This window comes from Choloepus didactylus, chromosome 13 (assembly GCF_015220235.1).
Source record: "Choloepus didactylus isolate mChoDid1 chromosome 13, mChoDid1.pri, whole genome shotgun sequence".
Lineage (NCBI taxonomy): Eukaryota > Metazoa > Chordata > Mammalia > Pilosa > Megalonychidae > Choloepus > Choloepus didactylus.
Genome location: NC_051319.1, coordinates 63,458,295 through 63,477,615, shown reverse-complemented (window position 1 = coordinate 63,477,615; position 19,321 = coordinate 63,458,295). Strand labels below are relative to the sequence as shown.

Sequence of the window (19,321 nt, the reverse complement as noted above, 5' to 3'; positions counted from 1 at the left end):
GGACACACCTTAAAATATTTAGGGATTAATTATATCTTCTGAATATTTGGAAACCAGCATGATTTTAAGGGTTCTTCCTGTTAAGACGTTTGACAAAGTAGCTACAATAAGGAATAGTAAACAGGACTGCTTATTGAACATTTAAACGAATGAACTTGAGAATTCCTACCAAACAGGAATTAACTAGGGACCATACTTAAATATAATGTGCATGAAGTGATTGTTCAAGACTAACATTTGTTCACCTCACTTTTTTCAGGAATTTTGTAGGAAAACCAAATGCACTTAGACTGCACTCTAACAACACGAAGTTCCTTGAAATGAATTTCCTCCTGTTATAGCATGACTACAAAACATTACGAAAGCCAGCCAAAAATATAATTTGAAGTGCAAAAGCAGTAACTGCTTAGTTTCCCACTAGGAATTTTATGTAGAGGAATTGCTAAGAAATTGTACATGGAGGTAAGCCCATATTTTACCGAGTGCTTGCTATATTCCACTATGCTACAATGGCACATGCTTTTTTTTTTTTTTTTTTTTTTTTTTTTTATCATTTAAGCCTCAAAACACCCCAACAAAAAGTTACCTTCCTTTTAGAGGTTAAGAAATTTGGTCAGGGTCCTACAGATGGCAAATGGGTATTCAAGCCAGGGACCTTAATTCCAGAGTCCACACTTTTAACTATTATTCTTTACTGACAACCTCTAAAACTTAAGATTACTCTTCCCAAATCTTCATTTTCAATTCAAAGAGTTCTAAACTACATAACATACTACAGTACTTACTTGAATAATTAATATTGAACCTAATTTAATTTTATATGCAGCTTTAAAATTTTAAATATCTATTTTTAAAAGTAATCTCATACTACTCTTTCATGATATGTCTGCTTTAACTTTGTTTCCTCTTAGGCTGTTGCCATATAGACTACTTCTGTGCCTGCATCAGATAGCTGCTCCTCTAATCTTAATAAGCTTGTTGCACCAAAGTTATTAAGATTTGTGAATTAAATAAATCATTGAGTTCCTGAGTGAGTTCTAAGGAACACATTCATGATGGGCTCTGTCTTCTATCATTTGTCTGTCCATCCAACCATCCATCCACCCATCTACCCACCCATCCATTCATCCACCCATTCATCCACCCATCAGTCCACCCATCTATCCATCCATCCATCCATCCATCCATCCATCCACCCATCCAACCATCCAACCATCTATTTGTACTGCCTCTGTCCTAGGATTAATCTTTCTTAAACTCTCACTGGGTTTGTTAAAATACTGTCTTGATTGGACTCCCTGAAACAATCTCTTGTCTAGTCCTCTATATTTTTCACTTTTCTGACACATTACACCTTTCTCAAAGCATAGCCTGAACTTGTTTTTCCCCACACCTAAACCCATTGTCCAATGGCACTTCTCATGACTACCTTAGTTCACGAATGGGCACAGTACCCAACCAGCCAATAAAACACACTGAGACTTTTGCTGAAAATCTTGGAAAGACAGACACTCTTTCTCTCAGGCCTTGAACAGAAAAATATGAAGTTTGGGGCTTCTACAGTCACACTGCTACCAAAAGGAAAAGGCAGTCTGAGAAGAGCTGAAATGGAAAGAAACTGAGCCATGATGATATAACCTATGCCCTGAACCTGAAGCAAAAATTTCCCCTGGGCTTTTCAGTGCCATGAGCCAATAAATTCCCCCTTTTAAGTCAGTTTAGGTTAGTTTTTCTGCACTTACAGAAAACGGAATGCAACATGAATTTTATCTTGTCTTATTTATTCATGCATTATTATTTATGCTGCCATAAAGTATATTCTGAATTGGTGGTATAAAATTAATATGATCAGTTTTATATGTTTCCACCAAAAACTCAGAATGCTTTGGTCAGAAAATAGGTATAGGAGAACAAAGGGGAAGGGCAGAGAGAAGAGTTCTCTCCTGCAGTAACCTCATCAATATGTATCAAATTACAGCAAAAATGCAGAGAGAAGGGAGTAAGTTATTGAGGACATGGAATGTGCCATTTAGCCTAATGTCTATTTCTCATTTATTTCATTCATTCATTCACCCATTTATTTATTAGAATGGGTTCTGAAGTCAAACAACTTGGATTCAAATCCTGGTTCTGCCACTTCCTAGGTGTCCAAACTTCAAGCCATTACTTAACTTCTGTAAGCCTCAATTTTCTCATCTGTAAAATGGTGACTTTTGAAAATATCTACCTGATAAAGTTTCTGGGAAGATTAAAAGAGATAATGAAATGTAAAGAATTTAGCACTATGCTTGGTCTATAATAAGTGCTTAGTCAACAGTATCATTTTTGTTATAGCTATGTGCCAGACATGAAGCACTGGGAATACGGCTGACATGAATGACACGTTCCCTGGCACTAAGTCCAGTGAAGACAGAGAAAAAATAAGCAATCTATCACCACACAGTTGTGGAAGCACAAAGGAGGAGACACCTCACTCCAACTTAGCTGGAGGTAGAGGTCAGGAGAAATTAGTTGACAGGCTAAGAAAGCTGGGAACAGGAATAAGAAAATTCCCAGAGACAAACAGAACTGAGAAATTTCAGGGAGCTGTAAGTCATTCAATGAGGCTGGAGAAAGGTGGGGAAGAGGTCATGAGATCCATGTGGAAGGGTAAGGAGGGCCCAAGTCATAAGGGCTTATATGCAATGCTAAGGATGGTGAATTTTACTCTGAAGACAATGAGAACTTACTAAAAAAAATTACTAGCACAATCACTGATGCAATCAACTTTAGAGATGAACTTGAAAATGCGTGGGAACTGATCTGAAAGGAGTAGAATTGGGTTCAGAGGTTGATGCAGAATCGAGGAGAATGATGGCAACCTAAGATACTAAAAATGGAGATGAAAAAGAGACAATAATGTCGAGGGTAGCTTAACAAATAAGGCAAGACTTATTTGCATGTTTGGATACTGGGGGATACTGGGAGGTTTAAAAGAAGGGAGTAACAGATCATTTCCAGAATTCTGATTGGAAAGCCATTCACTAAACTCAGAAATTGGGAGACATCCAAGATTTTCAGAGGAAAGGCAGTGAATTTTGGGGGGATGGGTGAGAACTGATGAAACATTAAAATGCTGATGTCCACCAGGCAAAGAGAATCTTGAGTCCAGGACTGGAGATACAAATTTGGAAGTCACCAACACAGGGGATAGTAGAAGCCTTGGGAATGGATGACTCAAAACTCTATGTAGGATTATTTATTAATAGCATTCATCGATAAAGCTATATAAGTTCCCTTTCTCAGCAATGGGAAAAGGATAAAGATTTGGTTCCAACCACCCTTTTACCATTATCTCCTGCCACTCTACACCATACAGATCTTATTGTGAAATTTCATCAAAATACTTACAATTTCCTAAGTTCTGTCAGAACTCAAAGCCCTTCTCTAAAATTGTCTACCTATGAACATCCACTTGACCTTTATTTCTAAACCAAGTGTCACCTTTCCTGGGAAGCCCTTGCTAATATGACTGCCCTCCTTCCCACTCCAGGTGGAGTTCATTGCTCCTTCCTCCTTCCTACTATAGAGCTTGGGCCAAGCCTCTACTGTCTATATGAAAAATTTTTTACTCCATTAGAGAGCAAGTTCTTAGAAGGAAAAGACTTGTCTGCACACATGAAAAGGAGCCATGTTTATAGAATGACTGCGTAAAGTCCTCCCTCTGCAAACACCATCAGTCTTTAAAGAACTCATGACTATTTTTGTTTGGCAAACAGCCACACAAGGTTCTTGAGCATAATGTGGTATTTTTGGTATATATCTACTACGAATTTTATTTGATTTCCACGTTACTGGTACTGATGTGGCAAAAACAGTGCAATCATTTAGAATAATAATTACATTGAATATACTAATTCTTAGGGAAAACGTCACTGTATTTCACTCAAGGCAAAAATAAGGAGATGAAATTTAAACAGATGTACAGGGATAGAACAAAGCAATAGGCAGCTTTATTAGGACCAATAGGGAGGCCATTGTGACACTATGATGTTATATCTCCTCCATAAAGGATAATTCAAAGATAATAGATAAATAAAAAACAGACAGATAGATAGATAAAAGTTGCTAAATTTTATATTTGCTAAGTACCCAATATATGAAAAGCATGTTCTTTACAAAGAAAGCAGGCAGGAACCCTACCTGGGGTTGACCTTAAAGAAAATGCTAAAGGAAAAAAAAAGAGATCCAAAAGTTCAAATGACAATAATTCCTTCTAGAAGCATCAGCTTTTCTGCAACAGGGTATTTATTTTTGCTTACTCAGCTCCTCACACAGAAGGGACAATCTATAAATCCTTATTTGGACTGACATCACAAGACTTTTCAAATTGTGATCCCTCCCTTGACTCTACTTAATTGTAAAAAAGAGACAGTTCTGAAATTCACTTTCCTTTTAGTTTTTTAGAGAGCACTTGGGCAATTTTTCCAAGGCACTGAAAGGTACATCCACATAGTATGAAATTTCAACGAGTGATGACAAGTTTATTATCAACTGGAAAGAAGTTGTAGCATGTTTTGTTTTTCAAACTGACCAGTACTTCTTTACAGAATTTATTTTCATTCCTGACAAACAGTTTAACTGTACTGTAAGTCATAAGCAAGATGACTCTAAATATCACAGAGTGACCTATTTTTATGTGATTCACAAATGAGAGCTGTAACACAGAAGTCAGAAAAACATGTATGAGCAGAAAATCTACTACACAAGCATTACAAAAGTGGTCTCCCATTCAGCATTGATTATAAATAAATAGATCTATCCTCAAGAGCCTATAAGAAATTCAGTCCTGAGGATCACCTGTCTTGAAACTACAGAGTAAAAGTGTGAAAATGCTTAGTCCCAGTCCTTACAGTAACTACTTAACTTGAAGATACCAAGTTGTCCACAAGTCAACCCAATTATTATTTAGTGGTTATGAAGAGGGTTTATTATTTATTACATTAGGTATACCAAATTATCCAAAGTAGTCTGTGTTTTAATTTACTAAATACTTTAAACTTGCAACTTTCTTTTCCAGACATGCTGTCACTGTGTACCCAATACAAAGAAACAAAGTCAAATATCCTTAATTCACTTTTTAGTTGTGCCCTTGGAGCACTGTGCAGCCTTAAGCCCTCAGCCTCTCTGTTTCCCTTTAACCATTTTTAACCTTTGCAAGCTAATTGTTGTTTTCTTCTCATCTTTTTAAAATTTTAGAACAATGCATCAATAATTAACTTTGCAAACCCAATTCTTTGTAACAAAAGTTAATGATGATTATAATTCAACCTTGGTGAATACTTAGTATGTGCCAAATGTACTGAATTCTATCTAAATCTTTCCATTCTTAAAAGACCTCTAAGGCAGGTAAGCATTTGTGTCAGTTAGGTTCCGGAGAGGAAATAGGTGGCACACTCAAATGCAATCTGAGGAGAGTTTAATAAAGGGACCATTTGTAAAGGTGTGGGCAGGGTGTGGAGAAACTGCAAGAAATGGGACAGTTCCATGAGCTAGTAAGACTAAAGGAGAGCAGTTATGAGCCCACAGTGGCTTGGGGAGGGCATGCCTACCAGAACCCAGAGAGCAGCTCTGGGGACAAGGCTGAAACAGGAGCTGCGGTCTTCAGCAGGAGGAGGCAACCTGGTAAGGAAGGAGCCCAGAGAATACATAGCTCCTTCTCTCTACCTGCTTTCTAATCTCCTGCTAAGGCCTCCCACTGGCCAAACCCAACCTGAAGCCAGAAAACAAAGGAGCCCATAGATTAAGACCATACAGGCCAGCATCTCAAGAACACAGAGCAAATGGAGAAGGGTTTAGAGAGGACCAATACCCACTATTCCCGTGTTATCACTCACATCCAAGATCTACCTCGTGTGAAAGAGGTAATCAATAAGAATTTGTTAATGAAGAAAGGAAGAAGTGTCAAAATATCAAGTTCAATAAGCTGCCCCAAATCACACATGTATTAAGGTGCTGAGCCCAAGAAGTCTGTAAGCTGTGTGTCAATGTTTATTGTTATCTTACCTTTCTACCTCATTGTCAAAGCTCCAAATTCCCTTCTAAAAAGCAGATCTTATGCCTCTTACAATTCCATCACTTATTCCAACTACTGGCTGAGCAATACATTTTTCATCATGTGGCATTTTGCCCACTTGATTGACAGTACCCTTCTTTAAAGGGATATTCTGAGTGTAGATAACACGGGTAACATGATGAGTCTTTTGAGAAACTAAGCTCCTAGCCTTTATTTACTGCAATGGAGTAAGCCTTATGTCTTATACTATGAATGTACTTACTTGCAAGACATTTTGAAGGATACATTTATTCAGCCAACATATATCGATCACATAGTACTTACCAGTGCTGCTAGCCACTTGCACAGACTGAGAAAAGCAATTACTACCAAAATCAACAACTGGCTTTCTACAGTAATGAGTCAGTAATCATCCCGAGGGTGGTTAAAAGTGTGCTAATTACCAGGGTGGTCTTGGGCACACATCCTGGAGTGCAGTCATGATCCTGCCCCCCAGCAGCCATCTCCCTTAATTCTCCCCAGATGTCGGCTTGGATGCAAGGTATAATCCTGTTATAAGCACAAGGCTTCCTAGTTCCAATTTTGCTCCCTGAGACAATCAAGTATTCTGCTATTCCGCCATCTCTTGGGAAGGTCGCTTGCTTTGAAATACCAGCCCCATGTGCAAATTCCATGCCTCAAACAGATCAAATGGGAATTTGACCCTTTGGGTTTGTTCTTAGGTCCGTGTTTGAGGTTGGGGAGGCCACTCTTTCATGCCTGATCCTGACTGAAATAGCACATGGCAATCTTCCGTCTTTTCCAGGGGCAAGGCAAGTGAGCTGGCATAGCTGCTTCCCTTCATGCTGTGCAAGCATTAGCACTGCATTTTTTAAAACTATTGTACAATGTGTCATGCAGTGAGGTTTGCCAAAGGGAGGAAAAGAAAGAAAAGAAAAGCAGAGTTAGTTTCCTACATACAAGTTTTAATGATTTTGGAAAACCATCAACCTGGATCAACTCTCTATACTTATTTGATGTTTTCCCACTAATGGCGAGAATGCAAAACCATCAATAAGATTCACAATAACTAGATTTTAAAGAGCAATCTGTTCTCTTGATGATTCTAACAAATGGAAAAATCCATTACATTAAAAACCCAAATATTCTATGATGCTCACTTCATCCAGGAGCTCTAGGTAAAAAATCACTTTCAAACATCCTCTGAATATTTATTTAGGTGCACACACCTGCGCCTTCCATTGCCAACAAAAGCCCTGAGTGTGCAGGAATTTTGCTGCTTGAAATACATTTACATACCTTATGAAGGAGAGAAGAAAGGAGCAAGTCTCTTGCTGGGAGAAGCTCACAACCCTCTTCTCACCAAATCAATCTGTAACTTGAGAAGAGCGTTGCTATTTCCTAGCAACATGAGTAAACATTGTACTACTTCCAGGGCTCAAGATTTGTAACCATGTTAATCTGTGAGTACTCAACTTAATTAAAGATTATACTTTTAAATTGTATTTTTAGTGTGCAACAGTGCTGCTAAATTATGATTATCACTGGCTAAGAGTGCTTACGTCTGCAGAACTCAGGGAATGGAAATGAATCATTTATTTCCATCTCTATATGACTGTTCTCCTCTGAGGCACTGGTCTCTTGAGTTCACAGGCCTTGGAGTTCATTGGAATTCTATGGTTAAAACACAGCTTGGAGACCTCATTTATGAAAATTCCTTTAAACCTTTCACCACTTTGACAAATCCAGTCCAAGTTCACCGAGCCAATTCAAAAGTAGCTCTCAGCCTTTTTATAGGTTTTCAATTACACCAACACAGCACACCAGAGCCATCATGTTTGAAGAAGTATATTATAGTTACAGAGAGACACGAATTCTTTTTTAAGAGACCCAAATGAAAGCAGTATTCTCAAAACTGGAGCCAACAAATGCAAAGCTGTGTCTATCTTGAACCATTCTTGTTGTATTAAAGACGAGATCATCAAATTACTTAAACATGACTAATGTTTAATTATATACCATAAGATGCATGCTATGATTTTTGTTAACTTTTAAGAATTTACTTCACAAAGATACTGGCAAGCTACCTCACTTCAAACTGTTCCAAAGTTCCAAATAGGTTTTTTTTTTTTTTTTTTTTTTTTTTTTTTGAGAGAGAGAGAGAGAGAGAGAGGGAGAGAGAGAAATTGTTCAAAACATTTTCTGGATTTCATTCATCTTCCTAATATATAGTGTGTGGTAGCAGGGTTTGCTTTTCCTATATGCACACTGAGAAACAAAAATGCCAAGCAGGTCAATGAACAATCCAGGTTGATACTGGTGACCAAAGGTAAACCTGGGGTAATACCCAATTCTACTTTTCATTTCAATGAACTCTTTAAGTGAGAAGTAGCCATACCCTTTTCTGTGACCAAAAAGAAAAAAAATCCCTCTTAAAAAGCTTATATAACTTAGCTCAAACAGCAATACTTTTTTCCATTCTCAAACTGGTGAATTTATTTGAGTTTAGTATGGTTTTATGGGGGTACCAATCTTTTAAACTTGGTTGTATGAATTTTTTAAGTAAAATTTATCATTAAGGGTAAAGAAGACAAGCAAACGCATGCACATTAGTTGGTAAGAAGCACTTACAAAATTTAAATACTCTTATGTGCAAAAGCAAATTTACTCAGGACATAAATCTCTTGTCTCTCAGGGGGTATAGCAATGACTCTAAAAACACTGGAAACATAGAGAAAGCTTGTCATGATGACTCTAACAGCTCCCTGGTGCAGGCTCTTCTTTCCTTGTATATTTAATATTCTATATGTCAGTTGGCCCTTATGTAATCTCAGTCGGAGGCTTCATCTGTAGATAAATATTTGTTTTTATGTTTGGTCTGTGCCGATTTTTGCATCTTTTTAATTGAATTATACCATTAAAAACTAGACTGCTTGTAAGTTCCTCTAGTTTTCACTATTAGAAGAGGTAAACCAAAAGCTGAACAAGACATGAATAGGCTCAGTACAATTCTCAGCTAGAATATCCATTCTGATGTTAGAGGCCTCCTGCCCATTCATTTGGACTCAAATGCTCTTGGGTGGCTGGGACTGAAAGGTGGGGGCAGAGCCTCTGAGTGGCGGAGGTGAGGCAGCAGGCCGGGATGGTGAGGTGGGCACCTATATACCAATACCTTTGGCTCCTGGGGTTACATAAAACCTCCCCCATTCATTAATTCATTAGCCATGTATTGAATGCAATTCCTAGAGATGCAAATCTTTCCTCCCCAGAGCCCACATTCTAGCACACAGCCAGCTATATATAACATCTCACGTAGTGAAGACACCAGAGGTATGAACTAAGATCTGAGGGGGACAGAGAAGGCAGGCACTTATTTGCCTTTGGGCAATCTCAGGGTCTCCTTGGAGCCCAAGCCTGCTGCCCACTACAGGAGCCACTAGTTACACAGGACTACTGAGCACTGGAAGCATGGGCAGTCTGAACTGAAATGTGCTGTAAGTATAAAATACACACAGAATTTTGATGACTTAGTTTGAAGAAAATAATGTATGATATCTCACTAACAAGTTATATATTGATTACCTGTGGAAATGCTAATATTCTTTGTATTTGGATTAAATAAATATATTATTAAAATTAATTTCACCTCCTCCTTTTAACTTTTCTTAATCTGGCAACTAGAAAATTAAAAATTACCTAAGTGGCTCGCATTTGTGGATCCCATTATATGTCTATTGGCCAGTGCTGGTCTAAGCAGTCATAAGACAACATTTTAGGAGAAAATCTGGGGAAGCTGCCTCTGGGGCAAGTGGGCAAGTGGGAAGAAGTAAGTGTGGAATGAGGGAAAAGAGAACACACATGGAAACCCATCAGAGATTAAAAGAAGGAACAGAGACTGGAGATGCGTTTCCTTCCCGAGGAATTTTTGCCTGCCAGATTCATTTGCAGCAAAGTCCAGACTATAAAGGCCAAAACAATGACAGCAATCACATCACCAATATGTAAGAAGCAGCTTGTGGTTTCCAATAAGCAGTGCTCTTCTGGGGACCAGATCAACCAGTTACCTCTGTCTTCACCCCATCGTCTGCAGTTAAGTCATTTGGTCCCTGTGCCTTCTCATCTGCAAAGAGGGACTGCGATTAACTGCTCTGTCTCTGTATCCCCTCAACTCTGTGAACTAAGCCTCCAGAAACTCAAAGCTCCCTAAACACCTAGGGGAGGAAAGGGCTGGAGAAGTAGACAACATTTTGTGACTAGACAGGGTTTTGAGGTTGCAGAGAAACTCGAGAATAAATCCTTTTACTTCCTTTTTTTTTTCATAAAACCTAGCACTCTTTATTTATTAGCCCTTTCCAGGCTAGATATAAGCTAGATGTAAGCACCATGAGCTCGGGATCTGTGTCCATCAGGCTTACTGCTATGACCCACAGCTCCAAGGACAGAGCCTGGCCTAAAGCAGTTCCTCAATAAACATCCAGAGCAGGGTTTGAATGGAGAGTTTACAGTTTTGCTGTTGGGTATCTGCTGAGCTAAAGTTTCCATTTGTGTAAACTGCACACAGGAATGAGCTGGGAGCTCACCTAGGGATGACATAACTGATAGTGCCACAGCTGTAATTATGTTATCTGCCCTACATATAAAGAAGTTGTGATGGCTGAAGGAGGAGGGAGATCTTAACTGGCCCTTGGCAGCTCCTGTACTGGTGACATTCCAGGAGGCTCTTGCAGCAGAAGCAGCACCACTTGGCCATGTTTCAACAAGGTAAATTGGAGGCTGAGGGATGTTAGCACTAACAGACTCCAAATTTCACTGGCATAGGTCTTATGACTAGCTTGGTAAGATGGATAAACATGGAGACAGAGTAAAGTACTATTTATACAGAGCTGGATTCTGGGTTTAATTCTATACTCAGCACTTGCCAACTGGGAAACTCTGAGTAAGTTCCTTCTCTGAGTCCCACTCTTGATCACTTAAAATAGGGCATACACGTCTTAGAGGGTTGGTTAGATATCATACATTTTTCTAAAGGATGGGCATATAGTAAACACTCAATGAATGGTTCCATGTGACACATGGTAAATACTCAACAACCACTATTATCTTTCTTCTTCATTAGAGCTTTTAAACTCTAAAAAGGGTTTTAAATATAGATCCATGAAGCCCTAGGAAATCCATAAATAGGCTTCCACAGATCCTTGAACCTCCTAAAATAAAATGCAAAGTGGTATGTGTGTGTGTGCATACACATCTGTTTTCTCCGACGCAAAAATCCATAAATTTATCAGAACCCCAGAAGGCTCTCACACTGAAAACAGGTTAAGAAGTACTAAGCTTTTGTGTTTTCCAAAGTGTTTAGCTCATTTTATGTATCTATACAATAACTCCCTGAGTGACCCTCAAAACCAAGCCTTTTCAATGCCTTTTCAAGAGGCTTATATTTTAAATATGGCATTACAACTTCTATAAGAGGTCCTTGTCTGGCAGTAGCAGGAGAACAGGTATATGATTGGAATTTTTAAGGTAAAAATTTACCTTAATTTCAAATATAGTACTGGACACTTATCTCTTTAAATAGATCTTTATCTGTAGTCTTTTTGATACAATTGACTTCCAAGGACTTCTCTCCTATTCTTTTCTAGGAAAGCAAAGAAATGTCTTACTCTGCGAAGGTGGTCACTTGGTTACTTGTTATGTTCAAAAAAGTTATAACATATGAATTGCAAGAGTCCAAATCAAAGTTTGATTCTATTCTTCAACAACCCAGCTGAGTGTCTGGCAGCTCACCAATCACCAGGGAGAAGATGCTTAGTGGCAAACAAGCCACTTAAACTCTCTGAATCTCAGTTTCCCCAAATATTAAAAAAACATCCTAATAATAATATCTCTTTCCCATGGCTGCTGTGATAATTAAATAAGAAAATAATTGTAAGTCACCTGGTAAGCACCCAACACAAAGTGCCACCTGAAATATCCTCATCTTGTCTCTGAACAACACATTTTAGCCTAGAAATTTACTTTGGGCCACTTATACTTTCCAACCTCTTTTTAAGGTGGGTCTTAGAGACCAAGTGAAAAACAGACATACAGACAGTTTGAAAATCCATTGAAAAACTATCTGTGGAGCAACTTCAAAGAGGACTTGTCTTCACATCCAAAATTCTGAGATGGAAATATGAGAATTAGTTAAAGAGGATAGAATAAATCTAACAATAATCACATTAAAAACCCAAAGATGAATGATTCAGTACACAGTTTCCATTCATTCATGCATTCAAAAAATATTGAGAATATATGATGGGAGAGCAAAGTATGAGACACAGAGATATTCAAAGATGAGAAAGCACAGTCCAGCTCTCAAGACATTCAGTCCAGAGGGACAGGCAGATGAGTAATGTATGATACAGAGGATAGGTAGGAGAGCATGTTCAGCAAAGCCTTCTTGAAAAAGCAATACTTGGGTTGAGTTTGTAAGGATAAGTAGATATTCAGCAGATCAAGAAAGGAGATAGGTATTCTGCAGAGAGAACAGAGTGTGCAATGGTAAAGGCCCGAAAATGAGAGAAAAGGGAGCATCTGGGGACTTTAGGTCTACAGGTCAGCTACAGCATGGGGACAATGTGGGCTAAAGATGGGGAACCTTGTAATTCATAGTCAAGATCTTAGACTTTCCTGTGAGGGTTATGAGAAGCTTCTAAATGTTTCTTAGAGGGGAATTACATGATTGGATTTTATCTATTTGTTGTTGCATTTTTTTTTTTTTTTTAGAACACTCTGTCAGTGGTGTATTAGGGTTCTCTAGGGAAACAGAATCAACAAGAGATATCTGTACATATAAGATTTTATGAAGTGTCTCATCCTACTGTGGGGATGCACAAGTCCAAATTCCATAGGCCAGGCACTGAACTGGCGACTCCGATGAAGGTGTTTGATGAACTTCTTAGGAAATGTTTTGCTGGTTAGCCAAAGAAGAAAGAACATCCTCTCTCTCTCTTCCTTAAAGCCTTCAACTGATTGGATTAAATCCTGCTGATTGAATTCTCTCATTGTGGAAGAAACACCCTTCGTTGATGCAATCAGCCACAGGTGCAGTCAACTGACCGATGATTTAATAAACCAGCCTTCTGGTTTATTAACCAGCCACAAATGTCCTTGCAGTAACATTTAGGCCAGTGCTTGCTGGCCAAGTTGACACATAAATCTAACCATCACAAGTGGTAAGGTGGATGGATTGGAAGGAGAGAGAGGAGGCATCATTTTTAGAGATGACTTGTGAAGAGTGAAACAGGGAGGATCTAAACTAAAGGAGGAAGAGAAGAAAGATTGAGAGGTGGAGCAGGAGGCCTTGGTGACTGATTAGTGGAGGAGGACAGGGAGAAGGTCAGATCAGGAGCATTCCCAGGTTTTGGGCTGGCGGGTATAATAAGAGGATGTAATGTCCTCCACAGAAAACAGATGGAATAGAAGGTATTTGCTGTTTTGCTTGCACAGCATCCACTGTCTTTTGAATATTCTGTTTTAAAAACACCCTGTCTCTGCTCTGAGGTCATATGGCTTAGGAGGGCTTTGCTGGCCCCCACCCTCCCTGCTCCTCCACTCCTCACACATACCACCAGGGCTGGGCACATAATCAGTGCTGAGCCAAGTGATGTGTTCTAATCTCTGGCCACAGGCACTTGTGTGTAATCAAAGCCATCTAATTAGAGTTAATCTTGAATTCTTCACTTCTGCTTCAAGGATTAAGCGTGAAGCTGCTGATGACCATTTTATCACCATGAAGGAGTGAAGAAATCAGAATTGGAGCCTTACAGAACTGCTCCAGTACAGGAGCCAGCATATGCCCCTTTCTAGTGAAGCAAGTATAAAACTGGACTTTCTGTCACTTGCATTCAAGAGTCCTGACAAATTCAGAGAGTAAAAACAATTGTGTTTTTTAAAAGTGGGTTTATTTCCATGAATGGTGGATTAAAAAAGCAAATATTCCTGTGATGAATAGAGAATACATTAAAACATGTAAATCTACAAAGGCATTTAGTAACTTTAAAGCAAACTCTACCCTGAATAATGAAAAGCCAGACCAGAGTGGCTTGGAAATTTTTACTGCACCAGATAATAGCATATTCACTCATTCAATTAACATTTATGGAGTATCTTCAATATTCTTAGAATTGTGCAATAGAAACTATAAAAGTGTATGCTTGGGTTTCAGCTGGTCCATCCAAGGCCCTTCCACAAAGAGCAGCTGTGTATGCTGTTCAGACAAACTGCGAATTTAGAGAGGCCATATGTTTCTGTCCGGCCCAACAGCTGCACTTGATGGTAAGGACACCATCTGAATTTCAAACTGGCCATCTATAAAACGAGACCAGTGAAACAGCACCTTGATTGAGCCCTTAGGTGAAAGACAGAACAGAAACTGTTTAGAATTCCCCTCTAATAAAACATCCACTAACATTTATGGAGGAGCCTGCCTAAGGGCACTGTGCTGGGCCCTGCTTTCTGTCTTCACTCTCCCTCCCTCAGTAAACCCTACCACCAGCATGGACCCAACTGTTATTAATGGACCTACATCTCTATGTAAATATGCCTCAATTGTCATCACAGCAGCTAGCCCCAAATAAATCTTCAAGTGCCCCTCTCTGGTGGACATTTGTTGGTTTTGCCATCCAGGACTCATTCCCACTTCTGATAATGTCTTGAGAAAGTACCTACTCTCCACTGGGAGCTGTCTTGGTGGGTCTGTCAATCAAATGCTTCCTGCGTAGGAGGCACTCAATGTAGGCCAAAGGGGTTCTCTTTCCTGGTATGCTGAGTCTTAAGCAGAGCACCCCAAGGGCAGACATCCTGCAGGGCCTCAGGAGAAAGAACATCAGTTCCTACTTCCCAGACCCAGAGCAGTCTGGTTCCATCCTGAGAGTGGTTCTTCTGACTTCCCTTAGGCCCTTAGGGCATCTCCCTGACTTGCCAATAAACATCATTTTTGCATTTGTTTCTTGTTGCTTTACATCTAAAGAAACTTAACTGATATACAATAGAACACAGTGACTTTCTGCTAAACAATAGCTAACATACTATACTCTGCTGCTTACAAAGTACTTTTACATTCAATTCATCTCTCTTAATCAACCTTCTGGGAACTGAATATTTCTCCTCCCCCCAAATAAATCACTTATTGATTTCTCTATTTCTTATAACAGCCCAGTCACTCTTTTAGTCACTTCAGCTTTTTAAAATCTCCGAATGATCTTGACTCTGTGCATTCACTAACCCCCTTTAATCAGTCATCTAGACCTAAACGTGGGCTTTCCCAGATTGATCCCTTCCTTTCCATTTTCACTGCCTCTACCTTTGTCAGAGCTTTTCTCACCTCCCACCAGGTTACTAGAATGCTCTGCAAACTCTGCCATCAGGCTACTGTCTCCAAAGCACCCTGCCACTGTTAAGAAGGATATGGCTAAAATTTTATCATCCTTGTGTCATTTCTATTCATTGTTTACAGAACAAAATTACAGGACAATAATTTATAGGGCAACTCATTAACTTAAATTTTGGGCTATCCACAGCCCTAACTAATATTCCACTATTCCTTAGCAGAAAACATCTGCTAGAACCAAGCAATTTCCAACCTGTAGTAAATTGTAATAATGGCTTCGATACTTTGTAGCTCCCTCCCATTAATAAATGAAGTCTTTCTATACCCCTTCGATCTAGGGTGGTCTTGTGATTTGATTTGGCCAATGGGAGAGTAGCAAGCATGACACAATCAGAGGCTTAAAAAGTGCTTGTGCATTGGGGCTTGCTTTTTTTACTGCTCTTGGAACCTGGTCTGACCACCTCATAACAAAGTCCAGGCTAGCCTGAGGGAGGATGTGAAACACATGGCCCAGTTGCCTATTAATCTGGCCAGCAGACTGATAACTGCCAGACATATGAGTGAGGCCAGTCTAGATCATCCTGCCACCAGCTAACAGAAGATGACTGACTGCACCCCAACCAAGAGCAGCAGAAGAACCACCTAGCTGTCCCCAGCCCATATTGCTTACCACGGAATCATTAACTAAATTAGTAGTTGCTGTAAGCAACTATGTTTTCAGGTGATGTGTTATGCAGCAATGGAGAACTGATAAATCACCTAAGCTTATTTGCTCATTTTCTCCTCCAAATTCCCTTTCATTTAATATTTACTGTCTTGGGCACTCTATTATAAAATGTCTTCTTTGGTGGTGTATATTATTATTTAATTTTTCGGGTATCCTTGTGAAGAGACTGGGCATTTTTGCATAAAATAATTACACAACAACTATTTGGGACTTAATTAGTACTTTTCCAGGGCTGAGCCATCATATCAGTTAATAGTCATCATTTCATCACATATTTTGATCATTAACTTTAAAAACTTAAAGAAATTCATGACCAATTTATTGATTCATTTTCAGTAAATTATTTCCTGCAAGTGCATCTACATAACAGTCAAAGGGATTCAAGGAAACAAGTATATAAGAGTAAAACTTCCACAGAAGCAACTGTTTGATTTTTAGCAGGATATTATTTTTCTCCCAAGACACATATTTCTCCTACGTGTTTTGCAACCGTAACTTGACAGACTGCCAAAAACAAGGCTTCTATTCTCAGTGTCACTGATTCTCTTGTTGCTGTTCAATTAGATTTTGCATTTAAAAGAGAAATTCCCTTGTGTTTCTTATAATGATGCACCTGCTCTTTGGGATATTTCCTCCTTTGACAAGAAATGCCTTAAATCTGGCAAGAAAAATGGCTTGAGGCTTTCTCTGATAATATCAAAGTATATTTGTTTGTATTAAATGTTTGTGTGGGTTTCCCTCCTCTTAAGAGTGGTAAAGTACTGTTACAATTCCTTCCAAAACAACAGCACACACAAAAGTTTCTTGGCCTCTGTTCTGTATTTTCACTGCACACCTGCACTGGAACAACTGCTTGGAATTAGCAAGGTTGTGGCATAGCAGACAGAGAAATTCATTTGCTTTAGTCATTTCTTTTGGGACATTAACCAATGATAAATGGCAAAGTAATAAACATAGCATAATTTCAAATCTATTATCTTGTAATCTTTCCTTATGAAATGATTGCTATGGAGAAAACGAGATTTATATTTGAAATTATATTCCTTCTTTTTAATTCCCCTTTTATATTTTATTTCTGGGCTATCCAAAGATCCTTAAGGGAAGCTTCTTCTTCTTCTTTCCAAAACTAGAACTGGGAAACTCATATTTTTGGTTATGGGTAACCCTCAGTTAATATCGTCTTCCAGAGAGACTTCTGTGATTAGTACCAAAATGTCAAACCTTCAAATATTTTAAGAACACCTTGAAGGGTTTTGGTACACTAGAACCATGTCGAATGTAATTTAACATTGAGAAGCATCAGAAATAGTCAACAGACATTCTCTCCCAGAAGTGTACACATTAACATGCTGCTTTCCTCCACCTAGTTCTCTGCCTTTTAAAATTTCAATATGTACAAATGAAATACAGATTTCAAACCATTCCCAACTGGGATGTCTGCTCCATAATAGGAGAAATAGGTTTTTGCCTTCCTGCAGATTCAGCGACGAGTGCACTTGAAAATTACGTGTTTAGAGTTACACCTTGGAGAACTGACATATTCTGCACACATGTAATCCTCATAAACCTCCCCAGACAGCCTTGATTTCGTTTTACGAACTGCTCCCTGGCCGGGCTCCACAGCACGTAGTGTGTGGTGAGACTGCCCAGCAGCAGTTCTCCCTTCCTCGGGGCTCTTTGATGGGCACTTGTCAGCAACAGCCAGGAAAAGTGTCGTGCCCAGCCTCGAGGAAGTGAAAAAAGGACACTCAAAGCAATGCTTCCTTAATTAACTTTCCCAAGGAAAGCAATGCTCCCACAGGAAAAAACAAACAAACAAAAACACGTTTGCCCCCTCCTAGCGGTCCATTGAAAACGAGCAACAATGCTGTTGCCTTTTTGTTTCCTAAAGACTTTCTTCCCTGCAAGCAGTAGCGTGTTCCTCAATGAATGCTAGTATTTCCTGTGGAAACTGTATGGCTGCCAGTAATGGCTCATAATTTTCCCCTTTTCTTTCGTAAAAATGAAATAAACAAAACGTAGCATTCGACAATAGCCAAAATAACAGTCCGCTTCACTTACCTGCAGATGAAAGTCATCACCACGAGATAAGGCCAAGAGAGAAACATCCCCCCCCCCCCCCCGAAATCGACGTGGACAAGACCCAGGACAGCGCCGGAGGAAGGCGGTCGGAGCTGGGGCTGGACGGGGCAGCCAGGGAGCCCACGGTGGTAATGGGCGAGGGGCTCCGCTTGGGTGGCATCAGCACCAGGAATCCCCCTTTTGCGTTTCTTATTGTTGTTAATACTGTTGCTATTATTATTACTTCGCCTCTCATTACCTCAGCTCTTAAGAGCCGCGACACTGCCCATTCCAGCCTCCGTTACCATCCGAGGTGGCAGCAAGAATAACGACACGAAGCGGGCAAATGAAAAGAACAATCCTTTGGAAACTGAGCTGGGGGCTGTTCTCCCTTTCCCTGGGTAGAAGAGCCTCTTGGCAGCCACGGCCGCAACCGCGGTTGCTATAGCGATCTCTCCCCAAACCCTTTCCGCGGAGGCGCCGCCGCTGCCCGAAGCAGCCCCGACTCGCGGCACAAAGGCGGCCCGTGGGCTGCGGAAGAGCAGAGGCGACCCCCACCCGGGTCGCCCGGTGCAAACTCGGAAGGGCTGAACCGCCCGCCGCGCCGACCCTGGCTTCCCCGCTGTGCCCGCCGGCGATCTGGACTCACCCAGGGGGCCCGGCGGCGGGCGGCTCCAGAGCGCGGACGGACTGATGGACTGATGGACTGACGGATGCACGGCGGCGGAGAGAGCAGGAACAGCCGCAGCGGGAGCGGGCTGGCGGGCGGCGGAGACGCTGCGGCGGCCCCGCTACGTCACAATGCGGCCGGGCGGCCGGCCCTGCAGCCCGGGTCCCCCCAACGGGCGCGCGCGGGCGGCAGCAGCCCCGAGGCGGCCCCGGCGGGGAGCCGGCGCGGAGGGACGCGGAGCGCGGCGCACGGCCTGACACGGGGGCGCGGTCACTACTGCCTAGGCTGCTGCAGCCGCCGCGCCCTCCAGCTGCCGCGATCCCCCGCGCCCGCCCCCGGAGCCGGAGAGCCCCACTCAGCCTGAGTGACAGAGACTCTTCCCGCCCTCCCCGCGGCGCCCCCCGCGCAGCCCACGCCCCTCCCACGCCGGCTCGTGTC

At 40.8% G+C, this 19,321-nt stretch overlaps 1 protein-coding gene across 3 annotated transcripts in view; it reads right to left on the bottom strand.

Moving 5' to 3' along the window:
- Positions 1 to 19,107, bottom strand: part of LOC119508109 (synuclein alpha interacting protein) — a 144,292-nt gene extending 125,185 nt beyond the window's left edge. For all 3 annotated transcript variants that reach the window (XM_037801566.1, XM_037801564.1, XM_037801567.1), the window contains exon 1: positions 18,863 to 19,107. The gene's annotated coding sequence lies outside the window, so the exon portion shown is untranslated. The remainder of the gene's footprint in view (positions 1 to 18,862) is intronic.
- Between the last annotated feature and the right edge of the window lie 214 nt (positions 19,108 to 19,321).